Source organism: Alligator mississippiensis, chromosome 11 (assembly GCF_030867095.1).
Source record: "Alligator mississippiensis isolate rAllMis1 chromosome 11, rAllMis1, whole genome shotgun sequence".
Taxonomy (NCBI): Eukaryota; Metazoa; Chordata; order Crocodylia; family Alligatoridae; genus Alligator; species Alligator mississippiensis.
In genome coordinates, this window is record NC_081834.1 from 20,886,287 (window position 1) to 20,910,030 (window position 23,744).

The window sequence follows — 23,744 nt, forward strand, 5'->3', positions numbered from 1 at the left end:
TCTCTAATATAATTAATAAACATAATTTGCTTCTACTATCCTTGTGGATATGAAATGTATGTGTTGCCAAATACACTGCTAACATTTGTCAGCTAATGAAATTCGAATTTTAGAATGCTGTCATTTTCCAAAAAATTGCAATATGAGTGAATTTCATTTTAAATTTGTTGAAAAATGTGTAAAACCTTTTCTTTAAAGTGAACCACTGTCTGCTATCTTACTGATTCCAAATTTCATTACTTGTAGCCTTAAGACTGCAGTTTCAGCAATTACTGCTGTAAGTACAGTAAATATCTTCAATGAACAATTTGGGTGGCAGGAGTAAATCTCCGCTGGATGTCAGATTGGAGCTCTCCAAATCAAATGCTGGTACACTTATCTGTCTAATCACCTAGGGTTTTTTTGCTTACAGTTTTCCAGGTCAGCATAATCTTTGCTCATTCAATAAATATTAAATACTGTATATGACAGTTCTCCAAGGGCAACACTGGTCTCACAACATCATTTAGTTTAATATAATCAAACAGCAGTCATGTTTGAGAGAAAGGTGAATTTATTTCAAAGAGTGTTTGATTTTTTTTTATAGTGAGGATCATTTAGTAATTGTTAAACAAGTCATAAACATCCTTGCCAAACTCCATCACTTCAGAATGCATGGCTGGTAAATGAAAATGGATACAAATTACACTCTTTGCTTCTGCAGGACTTGAAAAGCTTGGACATGGTAATAATTCTGTCTTCATGTGTCCCTCACGCCCACTTACCATTTCAGAATCAAGTCTTTTCAGTGAGTCTCTCTCTCTCTCTCTCAGTGAAGTTTCATAGTTTTTGCACCAGCTATTACTATTCTGTTTTTAGCCATAGTTCATGAGAAGGCTATTTCAACTTATTTAACACATATGTTCTTCAAGTGCATGTAATCTAGGTTTGGAAAATATCCATTACCAAGAGGTCTGATTCTAGGAGCAGATTACTCTTGGCTGACTCAGTAAATTGTTTAACCCTAAAAATGAAGCATCCTTTTAAATAAAACAAACGGCCATTTTTGTAACTACTAACCTTATTACACTGTGTTTTAAGAATTAACATAATGTGTTTGTAACTAGTTACAGGAACACCATGTAGTTAAACATAATGGATTTTTGAGGAAATAATGACACTAAGTCAGGGGCAGGCAATTATTTGGGCCTGTGGGCCACATAGGCAGTTCTGGGGAGCTGCCATGGGCCGGTCAGCAACCCCTCCAAGAACAGCCTAGAGCCCGTGCGCCCTGCGGCTCCTCCCTGCCACCACCAACAGCACAGCCCCAGCCCTGACCCCAGCCTGCCCCATGCCTGCACCAGACTCACCCCGGCTCAGTAGACCAGCTGCAACCTGTATGAACACCTCCAACTCTGGTCCACCCCACATCTGCTCCAGACCACCCGCTCAAGCTTAGCAGTGGTGGCAGCCAGGCAGAAGCTGCTGCTAGGTATGGGGGAAAAGCAGCTGCCTCTCCCTCACCTTTCCTGGGCCCTACTTACTGCAGCCGCCCAGAGCTTGCACCTGGGCTGCCCTGTGGCACCTCTCCAATGCCAAGACTGCCACTTCTAGGCCACCTAGCAGGGCAGTGGTGGCAATGCAGAGGAGCTGCAGGGCAGCCTAGGTGTGGGCTCCAGCCTGGGTGTGGGCTCCAGGCAGCTACCGCAAGAAGGGCCTGGCAGCGTCAAGGGGGAGGGGCTGTTTTCTCCTTGTGCCAAGCAGCAACTGCTGCCTGACCACTGCCACTGCTGCTCAGCATGGGTGGGTGAGTCTGGAGCAGGCATGGGGTGGCCAGAGTCAGGACTGTGCACACAGGTCCCCAGCAGTACCACGGGGCTGGGGCCAGTGGAGGCAGCAGCCAGAAGACACTGTCACTGCCTGGGCTGCCTAGAAAGGCAGTCCAGCTGTGGAGCCACCCCAGACCCGCTGTATGTCCAGGGGGGCAGCAGAACATACCACGGGCTGGACGGCACCTGGGCCAGGCAGGACAAAGGGATCCACCGCAGGCAGGACAATGTCCCTCCGCAAGCTGGATCCAGCCCACGGCCATCTTTGCCCACCCCTGCATTAAGTGGGCAGCAGGCTGCAGATGGAAAGCAGCAAAGCTCTGCTGAAACCAGTGGGATGATGGCAATAAATACTAGCCAAGGATCTAGTCTGTGCATATACCTTTCTTACTAATATCTCTGCCTATTAACATTTTAAATGTATAGGCACAGAATTATTTTCTTTCCAGTGAATTATTTTCTTTCCACACTACTTCCTTGAATCACTTAGCATTTCCAAAATGAATCTTTTATGGAATCTCCTGTTGGGCATTCTGTGATGCGACTCATCCATCTTAGCGGTGTTTGTAACCTCATTGCCAGTAATATTTTTCTTTATATGGTCTTTACTATTTGACTTTGATTCTTCTCCTTCAGTTTGGTTTACAGGTAATTCTGGTGAAAGGATTCAAGTGACTTGATGTTTTGAACCTAGATGCCTAAAAGCAACATTGGAATTCAGTGCTAGGCTACTGAAGGCTATTCTAATTTCATTTGATTTTCCATCATGAGAAGTACTGGGAACCTCTTATCATGAGTAATAACAAGGTTTCTTCTTGAATTACTAAGACCCAATCCTAGTGGAATCTGGCATAATTCCAATGCAACCTATAAAGTAGGTAGAGCCGAGTAAACAATTTATGGTGAATAATGCATTGTACAAATTTAGCCTCTTGTTCTGTTTGAGATTTGCCTGTGAGCATTTCACAACCTGTTTTGGTTCCTTCATTATTCAAAATCATTTGACATATAATTTCACTAAATGATCCTAGGTTTCTTGATGTGAGTATTTCTTTGTGATATTCAAAATTCAAGATTAGTTGGTGAGTTATGTTTTGGCATGTAGCTCATGGAGTTTAATTTCTCCTTTTTGAGGATGGATCTCTCTCTTGGAATCAGATTACTGAACAAGAACGTTTCCATGAATATTTTTGCCTAATATCTAATTGGAAAATAATGACTTCCCTTAAAAAATACCTTAAAGATTTACAAAATGAAGAGGTACAAAAACAACAATACCCCAAACCCACCAACCAAAGCCAGTCCTTATGTAAGAGTTATCTGCTGAACTGCCTCACAAAGGAGTAGGAAAACATTACAGCCTGAAGTTCATTCCTGGAGCCATGCCTCAGCCTGTTGAGGAACTTGCTGTGAATCCAGCAGTGCCTAAAGCCTAAGGAAAAAAAGTCCCTGGGCTGTTCAGTCCCACCTTTGTTTAAAATACGCCATATCTTCCCTCTCCACCAAATTAAATCTTTTCCTTCACAATAAAAAACCAAATCCAACCAACATGTAACATGCCATGCCCATTCTAGGTGACATTCCCTGGAACCCCCAAAAGGTTAGGGACAGTATTCAAGTGATCACTTCAGATTCTGGCTGTAACTTTCTCACAGACAGCTCCCAAGTACAAAAAAAAAGATATTTAGGGTATGTATTTTAACAGTACTCCAACTCTTACTCACTACCATCTCAGCAGCAAATGAAAGAAAACGGCAACTCTTAACAAATGCATAGTTTGCTGTTCTGTTTGGGCTGTACAATACAGTAATAATTGGCCTCATATGTATTTATGTTCCCCAGAAATAGCTCCTGGTGCTAATACTTAAAATTCCTCTCACAGGAACAGGCTTCTTAAACATACTTTTCTCCCATTACACTCTCTGTTTAAGAACTAGAGTGCATGTCTTGTGCATCTCCACTTCACTTTCCAGGCCATCAATGGTCACTTAAGATGACATCTTGTGCTGTGCCTCTTAGAAGAACAGCTCATAACTTGTAGCAGGCCAACTTGAACAGGCCAACTATAGTGATTGGCCTGTTCTGGGGCTGGAATGGTTGTACCTGAGATTAACACGGTGTAACTTATGGCCTGTCTACACCATGCCCCTGGCACTTGAAAGGAGCATCATTCTTGAGCGCATCCCCTCTCTACCCATTTCATTTGCATAAGCCAACCCCCCAAAAATGTGGCAGAGAAGTCTCACTGAGATTGATTCCGATTATGTCTCTTAAGCATGCTGGAGACAGAGGATCTTGAGAGCAGTGGTTCACCATTTCATTTCCAGGTGTGTGAGTGGGAGCAAAAGGGTAGGGCATTTTCAAGAGAAACAGTCCCCTGGAGCAACAGAAATACAGTGTAGAAGTACAAGGTGTTTATAAAGTCCTTGTGCAACTTAAAACTTTAATAACTTTGGATGTACACAGGATATAAGCAAACTGTAAATGGCAATTGAAAGCATAATTCATTAAGTTTTAACACAACACAGCTCACATTTCTAGACTTCAACATAACTGCCATCTTTCATGATACATCATTCAATCCAATTTTCCAACTCATAGAAACATTTTCCAGTTGCTGCTGAGTGATTTCATGAACTGCATTTGTGATCCTTACCCTATGCATAGCTTACGCTATGCTAATAAACTTAATGAATTATGCTTTCAATCACAATTTACAGTTTGTTTCTATCATGTGGGGGAATGCCTGCCCTGGGCAGCTGGAGACCATGGGCAGCTCTGGGCATTTTGGTCTGACAAGGTGCATGGGCATCTGTTTGTTTGGACTTTGTGCTGCCATAAACATTTCTATGGTGGCACAAAGGTAATGTCTGTTGTCAGCCTGCATGCACAATGATTAAAAAAAATAGTTTTAACAACAATTTTCTGGTTTAAAACTATCCATGCAGTTTATCAAAATGGGAAATTAAATACAAGTACAGAGTATTTTAAAAAAAATAAAACCAGGCCTTCTGCTCAGGTAACAGTCTCCTTCTGTGGCGCAACATTCCTCTCACACTCTTTAATCTAACCGATATAGTAATAACAGGTCCTGGGGCCAAATATTCAAATACGTAAAAATTCCTGATGACTTTGTTCTCGTTTCTTACTTTGTATTAAGGCTGGCAATCTTAGGAGAAAAAAAACAAACCTTTCCTACCACAACTTACTTAACGTTGTCAAAGATTAACACGTAGAAATACTGTGTTTGAATGTACAAGTGCTTTGGCATTGACTATGGATCCAATTCTACAAGCACTGACTGCTGGATGTAGTGAAAGAAGTCCCATTGCCTTTAAAGGGATTTCTCCCATCAAGAGCAACTTGTGTGAGCAAGTGTTTGCAGGCTTGGGTCCTAGGTATGCACAGATCTGAGTAAAAACAAAGCTCTGGAATGAGATAACAGGTTATAGTCATAGGGCGAGTTAGTACACGCACTACGAAAGAAAACAATATTGACCTATGTCTGACCTTGCGCTTTTGTACAGGAGATATTCAAATGACTGCCATCAGTAATCCTCAGCTGGGTGGGCCTTGTGAGAAATGTTGCTGTGCTTCACTTTAGCACAACTGCTTAAGACCTCATTTACTGCACTAATATATCTACCTCAGTAGTATTAAATTAATGTACATTTCACCAGTATGTACTTCGTGACTAGAACTGGTGAATTCTTTTCATTATATACGATATAAAATTTGCCAAATGTGCAATTTCACGGGGAATGAAACTACTCAGATTTGGGAGCACTTTGGTAAATAATTTGCCCCAGATGGTAAAAAACTTCAAAAAAGCTTTAAAAAAATCAATTCAATATTTTCTAAATGAAACAAAATGACTGATCTACCTTAAAAAAAAAAAAAAAGCCAAAAAAGGGTTAAATAATCCAAGTCCAAAAAGACATGTTCAGTTTTAGGTAAAATCAAAATGATCTCCTCCCCCGACCCTGCAACCCCCTCCAATTTTTAGTTTGGCCTCTAAACAGAACAATTCATTATTCACCCAACTCTAATTTTGATATATCCTGGTAAAAGTATAAGGCTGAACAACTACCTTTGAGCAAGTGGGAAAAAGCAATGCTGTGGCTTCAGCTTCAAAGTAAGGCTTCAGTTGTTGAACCGTGTTACTTGAAAAGCATCCACCATTCAGCTTTATTAAAAGGTCTTTCCAATTAACAAAACAGCTGTGTTTGGGATTTAAAAAAAAACAATCACAGACTTCCTCAGAGCTTGTCTAGCCATAAATCTGCCATTAGATATGCAAGGATTTTCACTTCTCACACTGAGCTATTTCAAAGTTCTCCTAGCCAACCTCCAGGACACAGGGTCCCATTTTATGAAGCTAAACTACTTTAGTTTGTGACCTTTAAAACTAGCAGTTTTGGGAATTTTTTCTAACACATCTTGTTTCATTCATCATCCAATTCAAGCAATTGTTTTAAAACAACTATGTTTGTGAAATGCACTTTGTAGAGCTTGAGAAAAGAAATGAATGCTGAGAAAGGCTTCTTATTTATACTGCAAGGCTGTGCATTACATTTGCATAATATGATATCAGAAGAAACAAATGACACCAGATATAAGCATATAGAGACAAGTGCTAATGAGCTGTGTGGAACTGGAAAAGACTATTTTTTTCACAGAGGTTATGGATCTACATTATGGAAGTAAAGAAAAAAATCACAGAATTTTTTCTCTAGAGAAAATTGAACAAAGAAATATTGGATCATGCTTTTTTCAGCATTTGTTAAGATATTTACGATCTGATACTGCACATTAATAAAACATGCACAGTAAACCACTTTGCTAGAAAGGCTGTCATTCATATCAGGAGCGGGACATAATAATGTGCAAAAAGTTCATGTGATAATTGTGTTCCACTTGTTCACTGTTAAATGAAGTGAATGCACCTGATAACGAACAACATTATACAATTAATGCAACATATGTATATGTGCAAACACTCACATATGAAAAAGATGTAATTGAGCAGAACTGCTCTAAAGGAAACAGAAGATACGTAAGGGCTAAGTACAGACAGTGAAAGAGCCAGAGACTGAATTGATTCAATCTTTGCAGGTTAGTCTAAACTGCACAGATTCAACCAAGAAGCAAGTGAGCAAACATTCACTTTTGATTCTGGAAATGCAGCCACATGTCTGCAGTAGCTTAGGCAGGAAGCTAGGGGGTGCAAGACCACATCTCACAGCCACTGCCGAAGGGAAGGGAGGAGAGAAGCCCTCCAAGGCTTCCCCACCTCCCTGCTTGAGCGGAGAGGAGATTTAAACCCTATCTCTGGCCTGCAGGGGACCCCAGCTGGGGTCTGCCTGGTGTGTGTGGGGGTGGGGGGGGCCAGCCCTTGACACACTTTTAACTCCCTGCTGGGAGGGGACAGTCCCTGTCAGGCTTTTGCCTCCACCTTTGCAGACCTCAGTCTGGGGCCGGCACTCTGAGGTTGCGGGAGGGGGGTTTAAATACCCTCCTAGGCCCCACCTCAGCATGCCAGCCCCAGGCCAGGGTGTGGCCATGCCCCCCACTCTCCACTTGAGAAAGAGAGAAAACCCGGCAAGGGCTGCCTCCCACCCCTCCCCCTCTCTGAGCAAGGAGCAGGGGGGCAGAAGTATGGTAGGGGCTGCTCTCCAGGGCACCCCAGTCAGTCCACTTCTGGGTCTTCTGGGGAGCACACTGGGCCTCCCCCGCACCCTCCCAACTCAGTGACTGGTGCCTCCTGGGTCGGGGGGGGCACCCAGGGCCCCCTGTGGCCAATCGCCGAGCCGGAGGGGTGTGGGGAGGCCCCCCAGCTTGCTTCCCAGGACTACTTCTGGGTTTGCCGCTGAGCACATGTAGGGCCCCCCTGCACTCCTGTGGGATGCTCCATGTGCACCAGCACCACAGGGATCACGAACCATGCCTGCTACCTCAAGGTATGTAGAAAAAACTTTTAAAGCTGTGTCTATGTCCGAATCGCTTATTCTCCGAGTCTTCATCAAATCTTCAGATTTGGATTTGGCTGAATGGAATCAGGGATAGCGATTCGAATCAATGAACTGCCAAATCCAAATTGAGTAGGGCCTGTTTTGCACACCCCTATGGGGAGGGGGGGTTTAAAGCCCCTGCCCCCGCAGGACCCCAGCCGAGGTCTGACTGGCTTTTCCCCTGCTCCCCGCTTGGGCAGAGGGACGGGGTGTGGGCAGATGCTAGCCAGGCTGGCAGGCTGAGGCAGTGGGGAGGAAGGACCTGCTTCCCCTCCGCTCCACCTCAGCCTGCAGGTCCGGGCAGCATCTACCCCTCCTAGATCCCTGCAGTCTTCCCTTGCCCTCTGCCCATTACTGTCAGTTGTTGCTCAGGCTCTGTTCTCTCCCAGAGCACAACATGTGGACGCTTAGCCCTTGGTAGGCCATGCCGCAGTGTCAGTGCTGCTGATTGGCTGGGCAGGCAATGCAGCTGTATACTGGCACTGATGCCTGGCCAGGCAGGGGATAGAGTTTCCATGTGCTCCATGCCCGGGGGAATCCAGCCCAAGCCAGAGCCAAGCTGTACCTGACAGTAAGGTGGTGAGGGGGAAGCTGCAGAGGGCAAGTGGACAGGGAGTGGGGGCAAGCAGCAGTGGTAGGTCTCACTCTGGCCCTGACCTGGGCTCAGGACCACAGTCAGAGCTTCAGTAGCCACCTTTCCCCCCCTCCCTCCTCTACTTTGTATGCAAATTTAAGATGAGGGACTTTTCCCCCATGCTGATTGGGAAGAAAAAACCTCATCTTAGATTTGTGTAAATAAGGTACTATTTTAAAAGGCAAGTGGAGTTACTGCTCAAGAGTGCCTTGAATAAAATAGGTTGCAAATGACAGGTGTTTAGCTCAATACCAGGATAAAAATGGATAGATGAATCAGTTACGTCAGTTCAGTCTGATCTGCGATGTCAATATAACTTAACAGGATAATTGTTTCATCTGTCCTTGCTTCTGGCATCTAAAGTCTGACTAAGTCCTGTTTTAGGTGCCAATATTCTTTTTTAGATCTGGCCCCAGGTCTTTCACCACAAAAGGCTGCAAATCTATATGAGTCCACCTTAATAAATGTTTATTGGTAATTTTGTAAATTTGTGCTAATTATGAATAAATTCCATTATATCTGTGATGTCCCTCAATGCTTCCTGATAGCAGTACTCAGTTGTATGGGACCTTGGGATGACCCTTGGAACCAAGCACATCTCTGGTGCTGGGGAATATCTGCTGTAAAACGTACAGATTAGAGTTACATCCACAGGCAAATCTTCCACTGGATCCCACTGGCGTAAACATGGATATACATTGTGAAGAGACAGTGGGTACTGTAAGAATGTAGAAGACCAAAGAGGGGACAGAGTAACTGGGAAGGGTGGGGACCAGGTCCTGAACAATTAAAGCAGCTCCATATATGGAAGACCTCTGTAATATTCTACAGCAACGTCTGCATATGTTACAAGCCTTATCTTATGGGGCCAGAAATTCAAGGTTTCACTGATTGTAACAGGCTTAACTACTACATAATAAACTCACTGGAAAAAAAAAAAGAAAAAATGTCTCCTGGTGTAAGATACAATGTTGCTTTCTTTCACTGGGGAAGCTTCAGGTACAGCTAATGGGAGTTTTCTGTGAATAAGAAGCATAATGCAAGATCATAAGCAAGAGCATGAAAATAAACAAATATACAACGCACAGTTTCCATCTCCTTTATTTTAATGCCTCCGTGAAGCAGGTCCCAGCTGACAGCAATAACCATCCAGCTACTTTACTGAGATTTCTCACTAGCAATAGAGATGTCAGTAGCAGGTGCTTCTTGGTGTTGAAACAATATGACAAGGGGTCTGACAATGGACAAAAGGTGCCTCGATATGATATGATCCTCTAAAATTTCCTCTATTATTGCTCATAAATGTGTTAAGGAAATGAAAACAACAGAGTTTAAAAAATGCTACAAGATATCTAAAAGATGATGTTCTTTCCTGAATGTGGATCTGTGAGCATGTTTTTTCTGGCCGTGTAAAAAACCCCAGGAGCCCTAATATTTGTTGGACATATTGGACATGAACCATCGTTGGACTTTATAGCCTGTTTACGTGCATCCTTTACATTCCATTCTTATTAACACTGCAACAATGGGCAGTTTCCAAATTTCATTATCAGAGAAATATTGCACTGGAGCTGCATAAGCCAACCTGATTGTTCTGTTATTCACACAAATGCTAGGACACTTTGATTCACCTGTGTTAAATCACTCACATTTTTTCTTAGACAAACACTTTCACCATGCTTCATGCAAGAAAAACTCTCACTACCCATTTATGTCCCTTTTACAATGTCTCATATTAATGATAGGATACAGGCTTGAAATTCTTTTTTTATATTTTACTTTGTTACTTTGTAGGCATTGCAGGGAGAGCAGTGCCTATTGCACAGTCAATGGATACAACCTGTGGATTATTTTACGTAGCAGTAGGCGCATCCACATGTTCATTAATGCATTGTAATTATGGCGCATTAAGTTTAGTATCTGTACTAAACATACTACCTTAATGTGCCATATTCGGCACTACTGTGCATTAGCGGTGGCATATGCTTTTTTGGAGACACTAATGCGTAGTAGACTAATTCTCCTGCACATCAGTGTATTAGCATGCGTTTTGCATACCACGCTAATGCACAATACAATTAGTCTATTGCACTCGAAGTGTCTTGCGTAGATATGCCCAGTCAGATGCAGCAGCATTTGTGGCCCCATAGTGAGCATATCCAGTGGTTTTCTCTTTCAGTAGGGCTATAAATACAACTTCAAGCAAACTACAGTGCATAAACTAACTATGTCATTGCAATAAAAAGTGAAAGATGCCACAAATTTTGGCTGTCTGAGTTCATTTTCTTTAATAGCACACTGAATAAAGGAGGGTATACTCTGAAACAGTCCATGTGATTGTCTTTCTTCAGGCAGGTGAATTTCACTATGGTCAAGAGTTCTTCCCATAGTATCTTTGTGAGCTATCTGGCTATTGAGGGGCTCTATAGACTTTTCTATTACGCTATAATCTGATATGAGATGCAATTAGGAAATTTTAATAAGAGTGGCACGCTTATTTTAGGCTTCTCTGCACACCTCCATTAAAGCTTCGGCCATGTTACAAATGAAGTCCTACTATCTGTTGAGAGTGCATATGAACCAGCTCCAGCTTGGGACTTTATAATCTGCTTACATGTATCCTTACACATTCCACTCTTATTAGGGCTGTGATAATAGGCATTTTCTGTATTTTGTTGTCTTGATAGTAAGAAAAGATATTAATAATATCATACTAGGTAGGAAACTGGGGAAAGATGGTAAATCACTATTTCTTTCCATTTTTCAATAAAGTCAAAAACATTTGATTAGCTCCTGTATGATGTTTGATGTAGTGAACTCCAGTTAAGTCAATGGTACAATAAGGCATCTTATCTACCCTGTACTTCTAGACCAGTGGTTTTCAACTTGTGATCTGTGAACCCCTGTGGGGGTCTGCAGAACACACCTAAGGGGTCTGCAAAAGATGACTGTGATCAATCAAAAGTATGTCAATACCCACACTTACAATTCAAAGGGGTCTGCATCTTCATCTGAAATTTCCAAAGGGGTCTGCACCTCCATGTGAAATTTTTTAGCAGTCTTCAAATTTAAAAAGTTTGAAAGCTACTGCTCTGGACATTTTGAGGTCTTTCAAAAGAGCCCAGTGTCTGAACCTGCAATTAATGTATGTCTTCAAGATTCAAGCGCCCTAAAACCACTAGTGATTTCATTATATTTTAACACCTGAGATTGCATTATGAAATGCGACTGAGATATGTAGATCTTGAATATCCTCTCTTTCACTGGAAAGCCAGACTGTGATACTCTTCACTATACAGGAGAATATCCTACACCCTGAGGAGTTCCACTGGAGTACTGGAACTGAATAAGAAGTAAAGATTTACAAGGTAGAGTATCATACCAAGTATTACAGTATCATAATCTAGCTCCTATGCAGACACTGTCAGCAGCCAAGGGAATGGGAATGTAATAGTTCTTCATGCATCAAAAGTTGAAGCAGTAGCATGATTAAGCAGTGTATAAAGTTCACTTACCCCTGCGCTACATTATAAGGCAAACTGGTTCTAGTGCAGTATGTCTGGTGAATGCTTTGCTTTTCTTGCCAAACATTGTGTGTTAAATACTCAGTTGCTATCAAGACACACAGCCAGATCAGTAATAGGGGTCCATGGAACAGGCTAAATTGTGGCTGGGGCCCTGGGCAATTGAGCCTGTTGTTTTTTCCTTAAAGTGGATCTGTGAGCTTGCTTTTTCTTGTCCCTTCCTTTTTCTCATTGGAAGCAGAGACTTTTCATGCTTCTATTTCAGATGTTTCTATTTCCCCCGTCATGGCCAGAGGACCGGAAAGTCTATCATGTGAAAGAATAACAGAAGAGGTTAACTTGCTTAGTGTAGCAAGTAGAAGGCTGTGATGGGATATGATCGCTGTCTATAAATATATCAGTGGGTTACACAGTAAGGAGGAGGAGAACTAAGCTAAAGGGCAATGTGGGGAGAAGAGCAAGTGGGTAGAAACTGGACATCAATAAATTTAGGCTTGGAATTAGAAGGTGGTTCCTAACAAGTAGAGCCATGAGATTCTGCAACCACCTTCCAAGTGGAATTACGGAGACAAAAACCTAGCTATGTTTAACTCAATACATTCATGAAAACAGATAATATGCCATGATATCTGTGATAGCTGCAGACTAGGTGATACCTAGGCACAGGAGATCCCTTCAAGCCCTATGTTCCTAAGTATTATATACACAATGGGTCATACGTCCCCCTCTAGTAGTTATTAGGATGCAGTATATTTTAAATAAAAACAATTCCAGGTAAGCAGTGCATGGGGAAGGATGAGAAGGAGATAGGAGATGTCAGCCAATCAGGCCATGCTCTGCTCTCAGTTATACCACTGTAAAACTGGAGGAACTCCCATGAAGGCCACCAGTCTGTTTGGGTAGGAGCAAAATGGCTATTGCTATTGATGTAATTGATTGTTATTACTTTCAAAAGAGGTGTCGGGGTAACTTCTAGCTTGATTTTCACATCAGACAGCTACCTTGGCCTTACTCTTCCTTATTTTCTGTCTGAAGAGCCCACTTCTGTTTCTACAGTCTGCTTCACAAGCACATTTAAAAGCTATGCTTATTAGAATGCAGTGAAATAACATTTCTCTTTTAGCCCTCTCAACCATAATCCACAAAGTTTATCTTTTTGTTTAAGCAATTTTATCAATTGAAAAGTCTAAAAAACCAAACAAAACCCCTTATACAGCAATCTGGATTTAGCAAGAAAGCTTTGTCGAGTCTGGCTCAGCAGAGTTAGTTATCCTGGTTAATTGGATCGATGGTGACAGCTGTAATTACCAGAGATGAGATTGCCTGTACTGTAATTACACTTCAGTCTTCAATGGGAACTGGACTGTAGAATACATACAGTAGATTCTCCCAATTACAAACAGGTTAAGGAGAACATAGTATTTCTGTGCTAATCATGTTTGTTATTGTATACTATAAAAATATGGCAGCATCTAAATGAATTGTTAATCTGATACAGTTTTGCTGATTCAAAGGCATTAATCCACAAACAAAGCTTTACTGCTACTTGGTTTCTGAAGATAACCACAGTAAAGAGGAACAGCAGTTTTACCCCAAGTAGTTGCTAGCTATTCAGCACATTACAACTACTAGCATTTTCTCTGACAGTCTTGTTCACATCTGTGTAAACTATCAGTGTTTATAGAATAAAAGTTTCCTTCAAAAGCAGTATTAAATATAGGAATAATTCGAGTGACATTCATTTTGTTTAGGTCAATCATAAAATGAAAGCTTACACTGCCCATGTGAAAACTGCTTAAAGAACAAAGAAAAAGAAATGTAGAAACTGATTATATTTGGCATTTGTTATAGGTTCGTAAGACTTCTATGGTTAACATAAAGAAAAGCAAGAGAGTATGTTTGAAAAGCTAAGAGTCCATTTGTCTGTAACTGGATGGCTTAAACATTTACTTTCAAAACTGTTCAAGACAAAACAGAAAGCATACTATTCCACTTAATGAAGTACTCAGCATTCTGTAATCAGCAACTGGCATGTGTCAGGCTTACCTGAGGGGTCTGAAGAAGAAGAATTATAGAATTCTATTATTAGTTTTTAATATTTTATTGCTGACCTCAAGCCACCGCTGAAGATGTCATAAATGAGCTGGGTTCCCAGGCAGGAGACTGCACCTGCTCTTTCTGTAAGGCATGTCACTCACACAACTATTACTGATTTTTCATAATCTACTGATTGAGAAAGATGAATGAATCTTGTTTTGGGGAAAAAGGTAATATCTTTTTTTACCCCTCCCCAAGCTCATCTATTATATGATGTATTAAAAACCACAAAGGCACAATGAAAGCAATTTATGATTTCATAAGTGAAATATTCCCCTGGGTACCACTTAAGTCTAACATATGCCATCACAAGGTCTGGCCTTCTGCACACAGATGAATTACACATCAGTGTAGTTTAATTTGGTTTCTGTCCAAACATCCCATTCTCAAAGACTGTGTTCCTGTATGTGGAACTATGGGTGTGTAAAGATATACTCTTTCTCCAGCTTAACTCCTAAGGCTAGTGGTAAATCCACAACCCAGACCTAAGCTTGGGCAAAACCACCCGTTTTTCATTTTGAAGAAGACAACAGGGGTTTTTTTTTGATTGACTTCTTAAGAAATCTAGGGGGTGTAGACCAGCTCGAGCTAAAAGCAAGCTCAATTGGATTGAGTCTGAATCTATTTACAGTACTACCAATATCAGTGATAACAATTCTCACCAGGATTTTTTTTTTAAGTTTTAAATTGCTATTGAAAGTAATTTTTGTGGTGTTCTTTCAGGGAGCACATCTTACCTTTCCTTTTACCTGTCTGAATGCAAAAAATTTGGAGGCTTTTCTCATTTCAAAGCTCTACATGATTTCCTTTTTAATGATATTTTAATTGATTCTTATATTAATCCATTTAATCATATTCAATATCCCATATCATGTTAAAAATCTATAGCAAGTACTAATCATTACAATACAGAGAGGTTTTTCTCAGGTTTAAAATTAGACAGTTTATTATTACTCCTTTTTTTTTTTTTTGCTAAGATCAATATTGTATTCGACAATAAGCCCCTCAGGCCCTGATCAAGGAAACCATTTAGGCATATGCTTAACTTTCAGCATGCGAGTATCCCATTAAGATGAGTGGAGCTCCTACCATGGTTAACGGTAAGTATGTGGTTTTCGGTTGATGCCACAGACATTTCTAGAGATTTTAATATCACATTTGCAAACCAGATGGTCCTCCTTTAGTTTGGTAACAATGGAGCAAAGTGTCCTTCATTTATACTTTAATCTCAGAAAATGAGATCAAGACATTTTCAGCAACTAGCTGATTGATACTATGTGAAAGCTGAACAACCTTGTTAATTAGGCAGTCCTGCTGGAGTGTCTGAAGTGCATTGCAAGCTATAATTAAAATATAACATTACAGTGATATTTGGAGGCAACCTGCTTTAAAAAACCCTCAAGAATAGGCTTTCCTGAAGGTGCACTGCTGCACTACAGAAGCATACAAAAGAACACTGTCATGTGATCTAGCCACAGAGGTTAGCAGCTTTCAGTTTCATAAAAGGATTAATCAGACTGGAAAACCAAAGACAAAAACGGTCTTTCTCTAGCTAAAGATCTGAGTATTTAGCCACTACATTCCATTTTATTTGTTTGCATTCCCACTTCACAAACACAAACAAGAAAATGACTTGTGGACTCCAGGAGGTTTGCACAAATTCACTAAGAGAACTTTTTTTTCTGGTCACAGCATATATCCAAGCAAGACTGATAAAAATGTCTTGACTATACCAGTCCAAGGCAATGAATATTAAAGCAATGCTTACCTTTCTGAGGGTTCTGATTTTTCAATGAAACTAGAAAAAAAAGAAAGCAGGTCAATTTACATAATTTTATTTGCTGCAAAAACTGAGTTTGTTGCAACCCTGCTATAAAACTATACTACTGTGACCTTAGTTATAACTGAAGGGGAAAACTCTAGCAGACTAACTCTTTCTGTGAGTAAGTTTTCCTCAGCTGCTTAGTAACTTGCTTAGTTTGCAGGGCACATTCCTTATTTTCAACTCACTCAGCAAGCTCAGAACAAAGCATAGAGACGGATGTGCTATTCTGATGCCATTAAGCACGTATATAGATATACTCTTATTACACTTTTGGCATAGAAATACTTAGTTTAAAATAACACTAAGATGACTGATGCTTGTTCACATCTTCTGAGATCCTGTGACTGATTTTGGCTTGGAGAATTTTTTCTATTGCTTTACTCATAGAAAAGATTATTTTGTATAATTTTTCAACAATAACTTCTTTATAAAAAGTACAGAACATAGTGATGTTAAGAAAATCTTGCAGTCAAAGAACTGTCCATGCTGAACCATGAGAAAGCATTCAGATCATTGTGAACTGTAACAATTTTTTTTTAACTCGTGTTGATAAATTTAATTAATAATACCTTTCCTAGCAAGGCAATGGTGACACTTCTGTACACATTACCAGTTCAAATTCAACATGTGCTAGCAATGAAAATATAATGCTATAATGCTCACTTAAAAAACTGAAAAAAGGAAACCAATGGAAGTATGTTATATTTTATTATTTATTTGCAAATGGTAACAACTGCTTTTTTAAGTTATACAGATTTACCATATTTTTACTGGCGCTGAACTTTGGAAGGAAATGCGTGTGTAATTATAGCATGTCTTCTGCATTTGTCCACTAAATTTAAAGTAAGAATAAATTGTGGTTAATCAAATGCAGTCTTGTATTTGCTTATAATAACAGTGATATGTATGCATGTAGTGTTCTGCTGTTTGTTATTGGATTTTTTCTAATTCATATATTATTTCATGCTTTGCTATTGATGACACAAAGCTTCCAGCATCTTGCATATATTAAATATAATCAAGGCATTAAAGTGACCAAAGTTTGCAGCACTCTTTGTTTACCATAATATACATACATATTAATTTATTTGTGTAAGTTAGGGGAGTTTCCCTGAATGATAATGAAGCAGAGTTGTCTCTTAAAGCATCAACATGAACCTGAAATGGAAATTTTTTTTTTTGTTTAAAGTTTAAAATTTCAAGGCATCTTATCTCAACTTTCAGGTGTAATATGTTTTAGGATTAAACTTGTATTCAATTAAAATAATTCCCTCTGGCATGATCTGAGTTAAGGCTGAATCATCTTTATAGATTAGCTTTTCATATATAATAAAATGTCTTTACCCCTAATACCTTTGATACTTTTAGTCTGAACATTTGAAAAGTCTGTCTTTTAAAAAGTCAAATGCAAAAGCACAGGTAAAATTCTTTGCTCATAAAATTATTAGATTAAATTTTGCCTTTATAAGCCTGGAACAAAGATAGTATGATGTGCTTTGAATTGAGACCATGCAAAGAACCAGGCCATCTACCAGGTTACAATGGAGGACCACTCTAGCTCTTGGGTAAGTAGTCAGAAGGACATGCCAACCTTTCCATGATCTGTAAGATGAGGAGCCCTAATTTTAATTATTCATTACGCGTTTATGTCCTGGGAGATTAGTACTCATCACTGTAACATGTCACAAAGCTGTCTAGACAAAATTCATTGCTACAGCTAATGCTGTTCTATTAAATAAGAAAAAACTTGTGCTGTGCCATATGGTTATGGTCAATAATAATGTAGTGTAAGAGCTTATATGATACACATCTGATGTTCCTCTTACTTATACTAGTATAAATCAGGAATAAAATCAGTTAAGCCAATGGTGTGTAAAACTGGTGTAAGCAGGAGAAAATCACAACCCTTATAGTCAAGCACTGGAGGCAGGCTCCTGCATGTACAAATAGATTCAAAATGTGAAATACCTGCTGAATAGTATGTTATGCTGAAACACTGGATGAACAAAATCTAGGTGTTTTCACAGAATTTTCCTTTTAAAGAAATCGTACTTACACAGTTAAAAAAAAAAGGATATATTTAGATTAAAAATTAATATTCTAACCAGTTAGTTTGCAATGAGTTCTGCACAGCATCTAGATACTAATTACTGCACAATTAAAGGACTAAGGTCAAATATGCCCTCCATTAAGAGAAACAAGGAAATATATAATTTTAAAATATCAAAATTGATGGTGGAAACTATCTACAAGTCCAGAAAAAGAAGTATTTTAATAAGTTAGAATTGAGATTCCACATCTTATAAGGCCAAATTGTGCTTTCTGTACACATAAGTTAGTCAATGGGTCTATTTGTGTGAATTCAGGACCCCAAATTGGGTTCCGTTGCTATAATTCAGATTAATGGAATTACAGGCCTCCTTATCCAGTTGACAGCCAAAATGACCAATAAATGTATTTGATATTTTGCTTGCATCTTTGCACTCTCTTGTTCATTTTTCTGGGCATATATGTTATACCCATGCAAATGTATTCACTGTGTCTGCCGATACATTTGCAACAAAGGCCATGGGCAGATGTTCATTTGTAGAATTACAAGTGCCTTAGCACTTTGTAGAGCTACACAATAATGTTATCAAGGCATACATATGCTCATAGCTCTCACTGCCTCCTCTGCCATTGCTGGGGCATCAGCCGTCACTGCTGTCCCCATAGTAACAGCAGCCATCTCCACTGCTACTTCCATGGGGGCAGCAGCACTCGACCCTGACACCATGCCAGCAGAAGCAGGCTTCTTAAGCTGAACTGCTGACCCCCTGGCACAGCAAAAGGCTCTGTGACAGCTCACTGCAGTGAGCACAGCTGCAGCTCCTAGCCCTGGCTGGGCTACAGCTCTGCTCCCTAGTAGGTAGGACTGTGCAAAGCTTCAGTAGCCGATTCGATTTGGAGGAGATTTGGCTCGATTCGGCAACTGAATCTCTGAATCTGAATAAAATCAGGAGACCAATTACAAACTCTGAATCGATTCGAAGCATGAGAAACAATTCCGAAAAGCTTTGGAAAAGATGTGGCCGCTTTGGAGATTCGGCCATAGATTAAATGGGCAGCTGACAGCTGCCTCCAGCTGTTAAGTCTGTTGGGGTTGGCACCAGGAGGGGGCTGAGGCTTGGGAGAGATTCTGTGCTGACTCCCCCCTTGCTTCTAGCTAACAGCAGGGGGTTGGAGGCACGTGCCCAGCAGCCAATCATATATGGACTGCTGATTGGTTTCATTTGGCTGCATTTGGCAATGTCCGGCACAATGGGAAGCTTGCGGGTGAGCCCCAGCCTGCTGGCCTTGACCAGTGCAGGTGCCTGTGCCCCACCTTACCAATGGGAGAATGTGTGTTCTGTTCATTCCCAATCTATTCTTCACAGTTTAGAGAAACCCATGAAGATTTGACTGATTCCACCTCAGGCTTTTTGAATGTCTGTACCTAGTCCAAATACTGGAGGCTGTAAGTGAGAGAGGAACAGTGGAAAAAATCCTGGCCATATCCTGTTCAATCTTCCTTTCAGCATCCACTCTCTGCCACTGTGTGACATAGGCCTATTTGCCACTTTAAGGGATCATGGGCAAAAAGCCCATCAAGTGAAACTATAGGGCCCCCTCAAAAAGGGAGGCTACTGGGAATGTGGCAACTGATTTCTGGGGACAAATGAAACAACACAGGGACGGGAGTGGAGGTCAAAGGTTTATAATTAATGTATCAAGGGGGATACTGAGTCAAGCACACTGGACAGTGACCACTGGCCCTCAAACAAGTCCGAGGAACAAGTGGACACTACCCAGTGAAACTTTGTCCAGAGATGGGACTGGACCAGGGACAGGAAAGTGGCCTCAGTCTCTGGGGGTCCTCCTGGCTACAGCCTCTTTCCTGGTGAGACAGATGGCTAGTCTGGCTGGGACCAGGAAGAGGCTGACCAGGAGTCCTAGGACTTGGTGGGGCCATGGATGGGAAGTACATAAGTAAACAGGTCAGAGAAGTTGTGTAGCCAGAACCTCAGCAAGAGGTCCTGAAGGAGGTGCTGGCTGCAGTCTGGTTTTGGGGGCATCACAGAAGGGACAGGCATTGGAGGCATCTGTAAATCCTGCCAGATACACGGCTCTATGAAGAAGCCACCAGCTGAGGTCCCTGGTGGCCTATATGATCAAGATGGAATACACACTTGTCAATCAAGGACCCTTGTCCTTGCTGAGCAGGTCCCGCCACTTGATGTCCAGGCAGGACACAAGGATAGAGAGGATGGTGGAGCATGCAGACCATGAATGTGTAGAGCCAGCAGTGATGGGCGGTTTGGTATTGGGAACCTGGCGTGCTAACATGGTGAGGTGGAGAGGTCCATGGGACTTGTCAAGCCAGGGGCCCCACAACGACCTCTTGGAGGCTGAGGAATGGGTGGGAACTGCCCTCATGCAGGACCTGGTCGAAGTAGATGAGGGCAGTGTCCAAGAGGGCAGCTTGGATCTTCTGGAGCAGGTGGCAGGGCGCACACAGTATGGGCAGCTCCATGTGCTAGGGATACTGGTCAAGATGGATCTATGGTCTGACCCAGTAAATGGCAATACTTACATTCTTATGTTAACTTTTGTAGTGCTGCACAGATGTCTGTAGTGCTAAAAATGTAACATCTGTCCATGGCCTCAATTAGTCGAATTTAAGATACTTCTCTGTTCAAACATTGTTGGATCTACCCAAATGAGATCAAGATTCTTGGATCCTTCTGTATGTATTACACAGAGCAGAAAGAGACCTAGGTTAAGAAATTTTGGCACTGGAAGACAGAGCATGAAATCGTAAGGCATTCACAAGTTGGGTGCACAGAGAGGACACAATCTGATTTACTATCTTTCCATTTTATTATCAGAACCTTTTTGATATACAAGCTACTGTAGCTGCAACTACACAAGTTTTAAAGAGATAACAGAGGCTGTTTTCTAGTTTGGAACATTTAAAATTTATCCTGCTGCTGTAATGTGTATTTCATTCGCTTCCTAGGGCAAGGACCCCCTGATGGCTCTGGGTGCTATAAGACCTGTACCTTTCTTTAGCCCAAAGATACAGATGAAATTATATAGAAAGTGGTTTGTATGGATAAATGTCTGCATCTTTGGCCATTTAAAATGCACTTATGTGCAGAATAGCCCAAAGGGAAGAGCTTTCCACGGCTACCAGTTCTAATCTGCCTTTGAATCACTGTAGGGTGCTAGGGCCTGATTCCAGTCTCATGCCAGTGGAGTCGCTCCTGATTTATAACACATAAGTGAGATCAGAATCTGGGCCTACTGCTTCTTGCTTCAGAACAGCTGAGGAAAGGAAGAGCTTTCACCTTAAATCACACTTACTCCTACTTTCAATGCCTGAATGGCACTGAGTAATGGTCAACTCAGCAAGCATCAGCTACCACAAAGTATCTTTCTTTTCTCTTTAATAAAGGGTTTGAAGGTCTTCATACTGAACAGAAGATTGGTTTAGTAGACAGTGCCACATGCTGCCTTGGTAACTGCGCATATCACACTAATCTCGTTTGTCTGTTTTCTCCTTTGCAAAATGTGTCCACCTTGCTGGGTGTTGCGAAGTTTATGCAATTAATACCTAAAAAGAAGATCCTTTATAATATCAGTTACTTTAATATTTAAAAACAAAAAACCAACCAAACAAAAACAAAACAACCACTTCCCCCAAGCCTTTTCCTTTAAAAGCAGATTTCAATGACAAGACAGAAAGAGGCTGAATATCAGAGCCAGCGGAAGTGAGAATTGAAGGTGCTATATAGGTTTCCAAAAAGGTACTGATACATTGGAGTCCTTGAAGTAAATTATATGATGAATCCATTTATTCACTTCAGCACACAGAAACCTGTCCTGTTTTACTTTTCACTTCTAATCTTTTCTATAAACACATAAATGCAAAGCCATCAGACCTATTTCTTAAAATAGTTGCATAAGCAAACCAGAGTAATTTGAGGGTTATTAAAAATTCACCTAACATTTGGGCACTGGAGGAACTCTGAATTGTATGATTAGCCCAGAACTGTGGTGCCAGCAGAGTTTTGGGAAACTGGCTGCCACCAAATGAATCCTCAATGACTGCTGGCTCCCCAGCAGGCCAAATACCCTGCAAGTTGTGAGGTACCATGTTTACCTGACACTGGAATGATATCAAATTTAAGATGGCTCCCTCACCCCCATAATTAGATTCTATACATGGACAATTATAGATTTATTATGCTTGCCCATGTATAGAATCTAACTGATGGAAAGTTGTTTTAAATTTGTCCTCCCCACTGCTGTGGCAGGGAAAGGAGCTATCTGCTCCCTATACCCTGCCTGCCACCCCTTGCCCCCTGTGCCTGTCCCACTACTCCCTACTCTCCTCTGACACCTATCCTTCCCACCCTTGCCACCTCTTTACTCCCTGCACCCCTCCCCTGCCACTTACTTCTGCTGCTTTCTTGGTTGTGGCCCAGCTGCCAGCCCTACCCCGCCAAGCAGAAGGAGGGGTGGCAGCTTTGGGCCTGGCCAGGTCAGGGCTGAAAGGGCTGGAGCCAGAGGTAAGCAGCAGGGTGTGGGGGCAGGCACTGGACAAGGGGCCAGGTAAGGTCTCACCCTAAAGACTGGTCTCTCCGGCACTCCCCCTCCCACCCCACCTTGCGGTCACCCTTATACTCCCCCAGGAGCGTGCCCTTTCCCACACCACATAAGACACCTAGGGCCAGGGCAGATGGCAGCTCAGCTCCAACTTGGGCTCAGAGCCTGTGGCCAAAGCCAGAGCTAACGGCAACTTGCCCCAGGCCAGTACCCAGATCCAGAATGAGGTCTCTCTCTGCCATGTTGTGTCTGGTGAAAAGCCTTGCCTTGGATTCAAGTAAATATGGTATTTCACATCTCTCATTTTAAAAGTATTAAGACCTTGTTTTAATTCACACCACAGCCCTTTTATGCCTGTCAAAGCAGTGTTAATGTATAAATGAAAATCAGGCATCCTACTCATCAGATAGGCCTCCATATGATGACAGCGCTTGCCCATAGAAAACAAATGTGATGGGTAAGGCAGTATTGCACATATGTAAAGGGGTGTGAATCTATGGGAATGTAAAAAGGTGCAGGTGTATCCTGGGAAGCCAACAAGAGGTGTAAGTTAAAATATAAGTGACATACAATTTGCTGCACACTCTAAATAAACAGTTTTTTCCATTGCAGTCCTCCCTCTCAGGCCGTCATATTATAGCAGCTTAGATTTCCTGAGGCTGGCAAGCAGAGGTGTGATGCTAGCACATGCAGACATAACTAAACTAGCTTTTAAGTTTGGGTACTATTGGTGATGGAGCCAAGCTAGCACTCCAGCATGGTTTAGCCACAAAGAAAGTAACCAAGATCCTAGGTAGACTAAGGCAGCTAGAGCTGAAGTTTGGGACTCTGCACCTTCCCTCCTATTGGCACCTAAGTTGGATAGAAAAAAGTGAGCGTAGATATGCCTACATTCATTGCAGTCACACCTCAGACTGCAATGCAGAGATTGGCTAGGATTAAAACTTTGCCCATAAAGGAAAAACTTGGTCATGTAACACACCACTAGAGGCACTTCACTAGTGGAAAGTTTTGTGTGGACAGGACACAGGCCAGGCAGCAGTACTATCACCATACTTCTGACTGCTGGAGGAAGCTGTTCACTAAAGGTGGCCCTAGAATTGAACTCTAACATGCATATAATCCCCTTTTCCCCTGACTCCCTTGGAACACTCCTGGCATCTTTTCTTGTGGGCAGTGCCGACATACAATAGCACTACAATGAATTAATCAAAA

The 23,744-nt window shown here is 41.5% G+C and overlaps 1 protein-coding gene and 1 long non-coding RNA gene across 11 annotated transcripts in view; one reads left to right on the plus strand and one right to left on the minus strand.

The window, feature by feature from the left end:
- SEMA6D (semaphorin 6D) overlaps positions 1-23,744 on the minus strand; it is a 352,602-nt gene that overhangs the window by 99,426 nt on the left and 229,432 nt on the right. For all 10 annotated transcript variants that reach the window (XM_059714662.1, XM_019477621.2, XM_059714661.1 and 7 more), the window contains one exon: positions 15,843-15,872. The gene's annotated coding sequence lies outside the window, so the exon portion shown is untranslated. The remainder of the gene's footprint in view (positions 1-15,842; positions 15,873-23,744) is intronic.
- Positions 1-23,744, plus strand: part of LOC109280669 (uncharacterized) — a 76,779-nt gene that overhangs the window by 31,768 nt on the left and 21,267 nt on the right. The window lies entirely within an intron of this gene.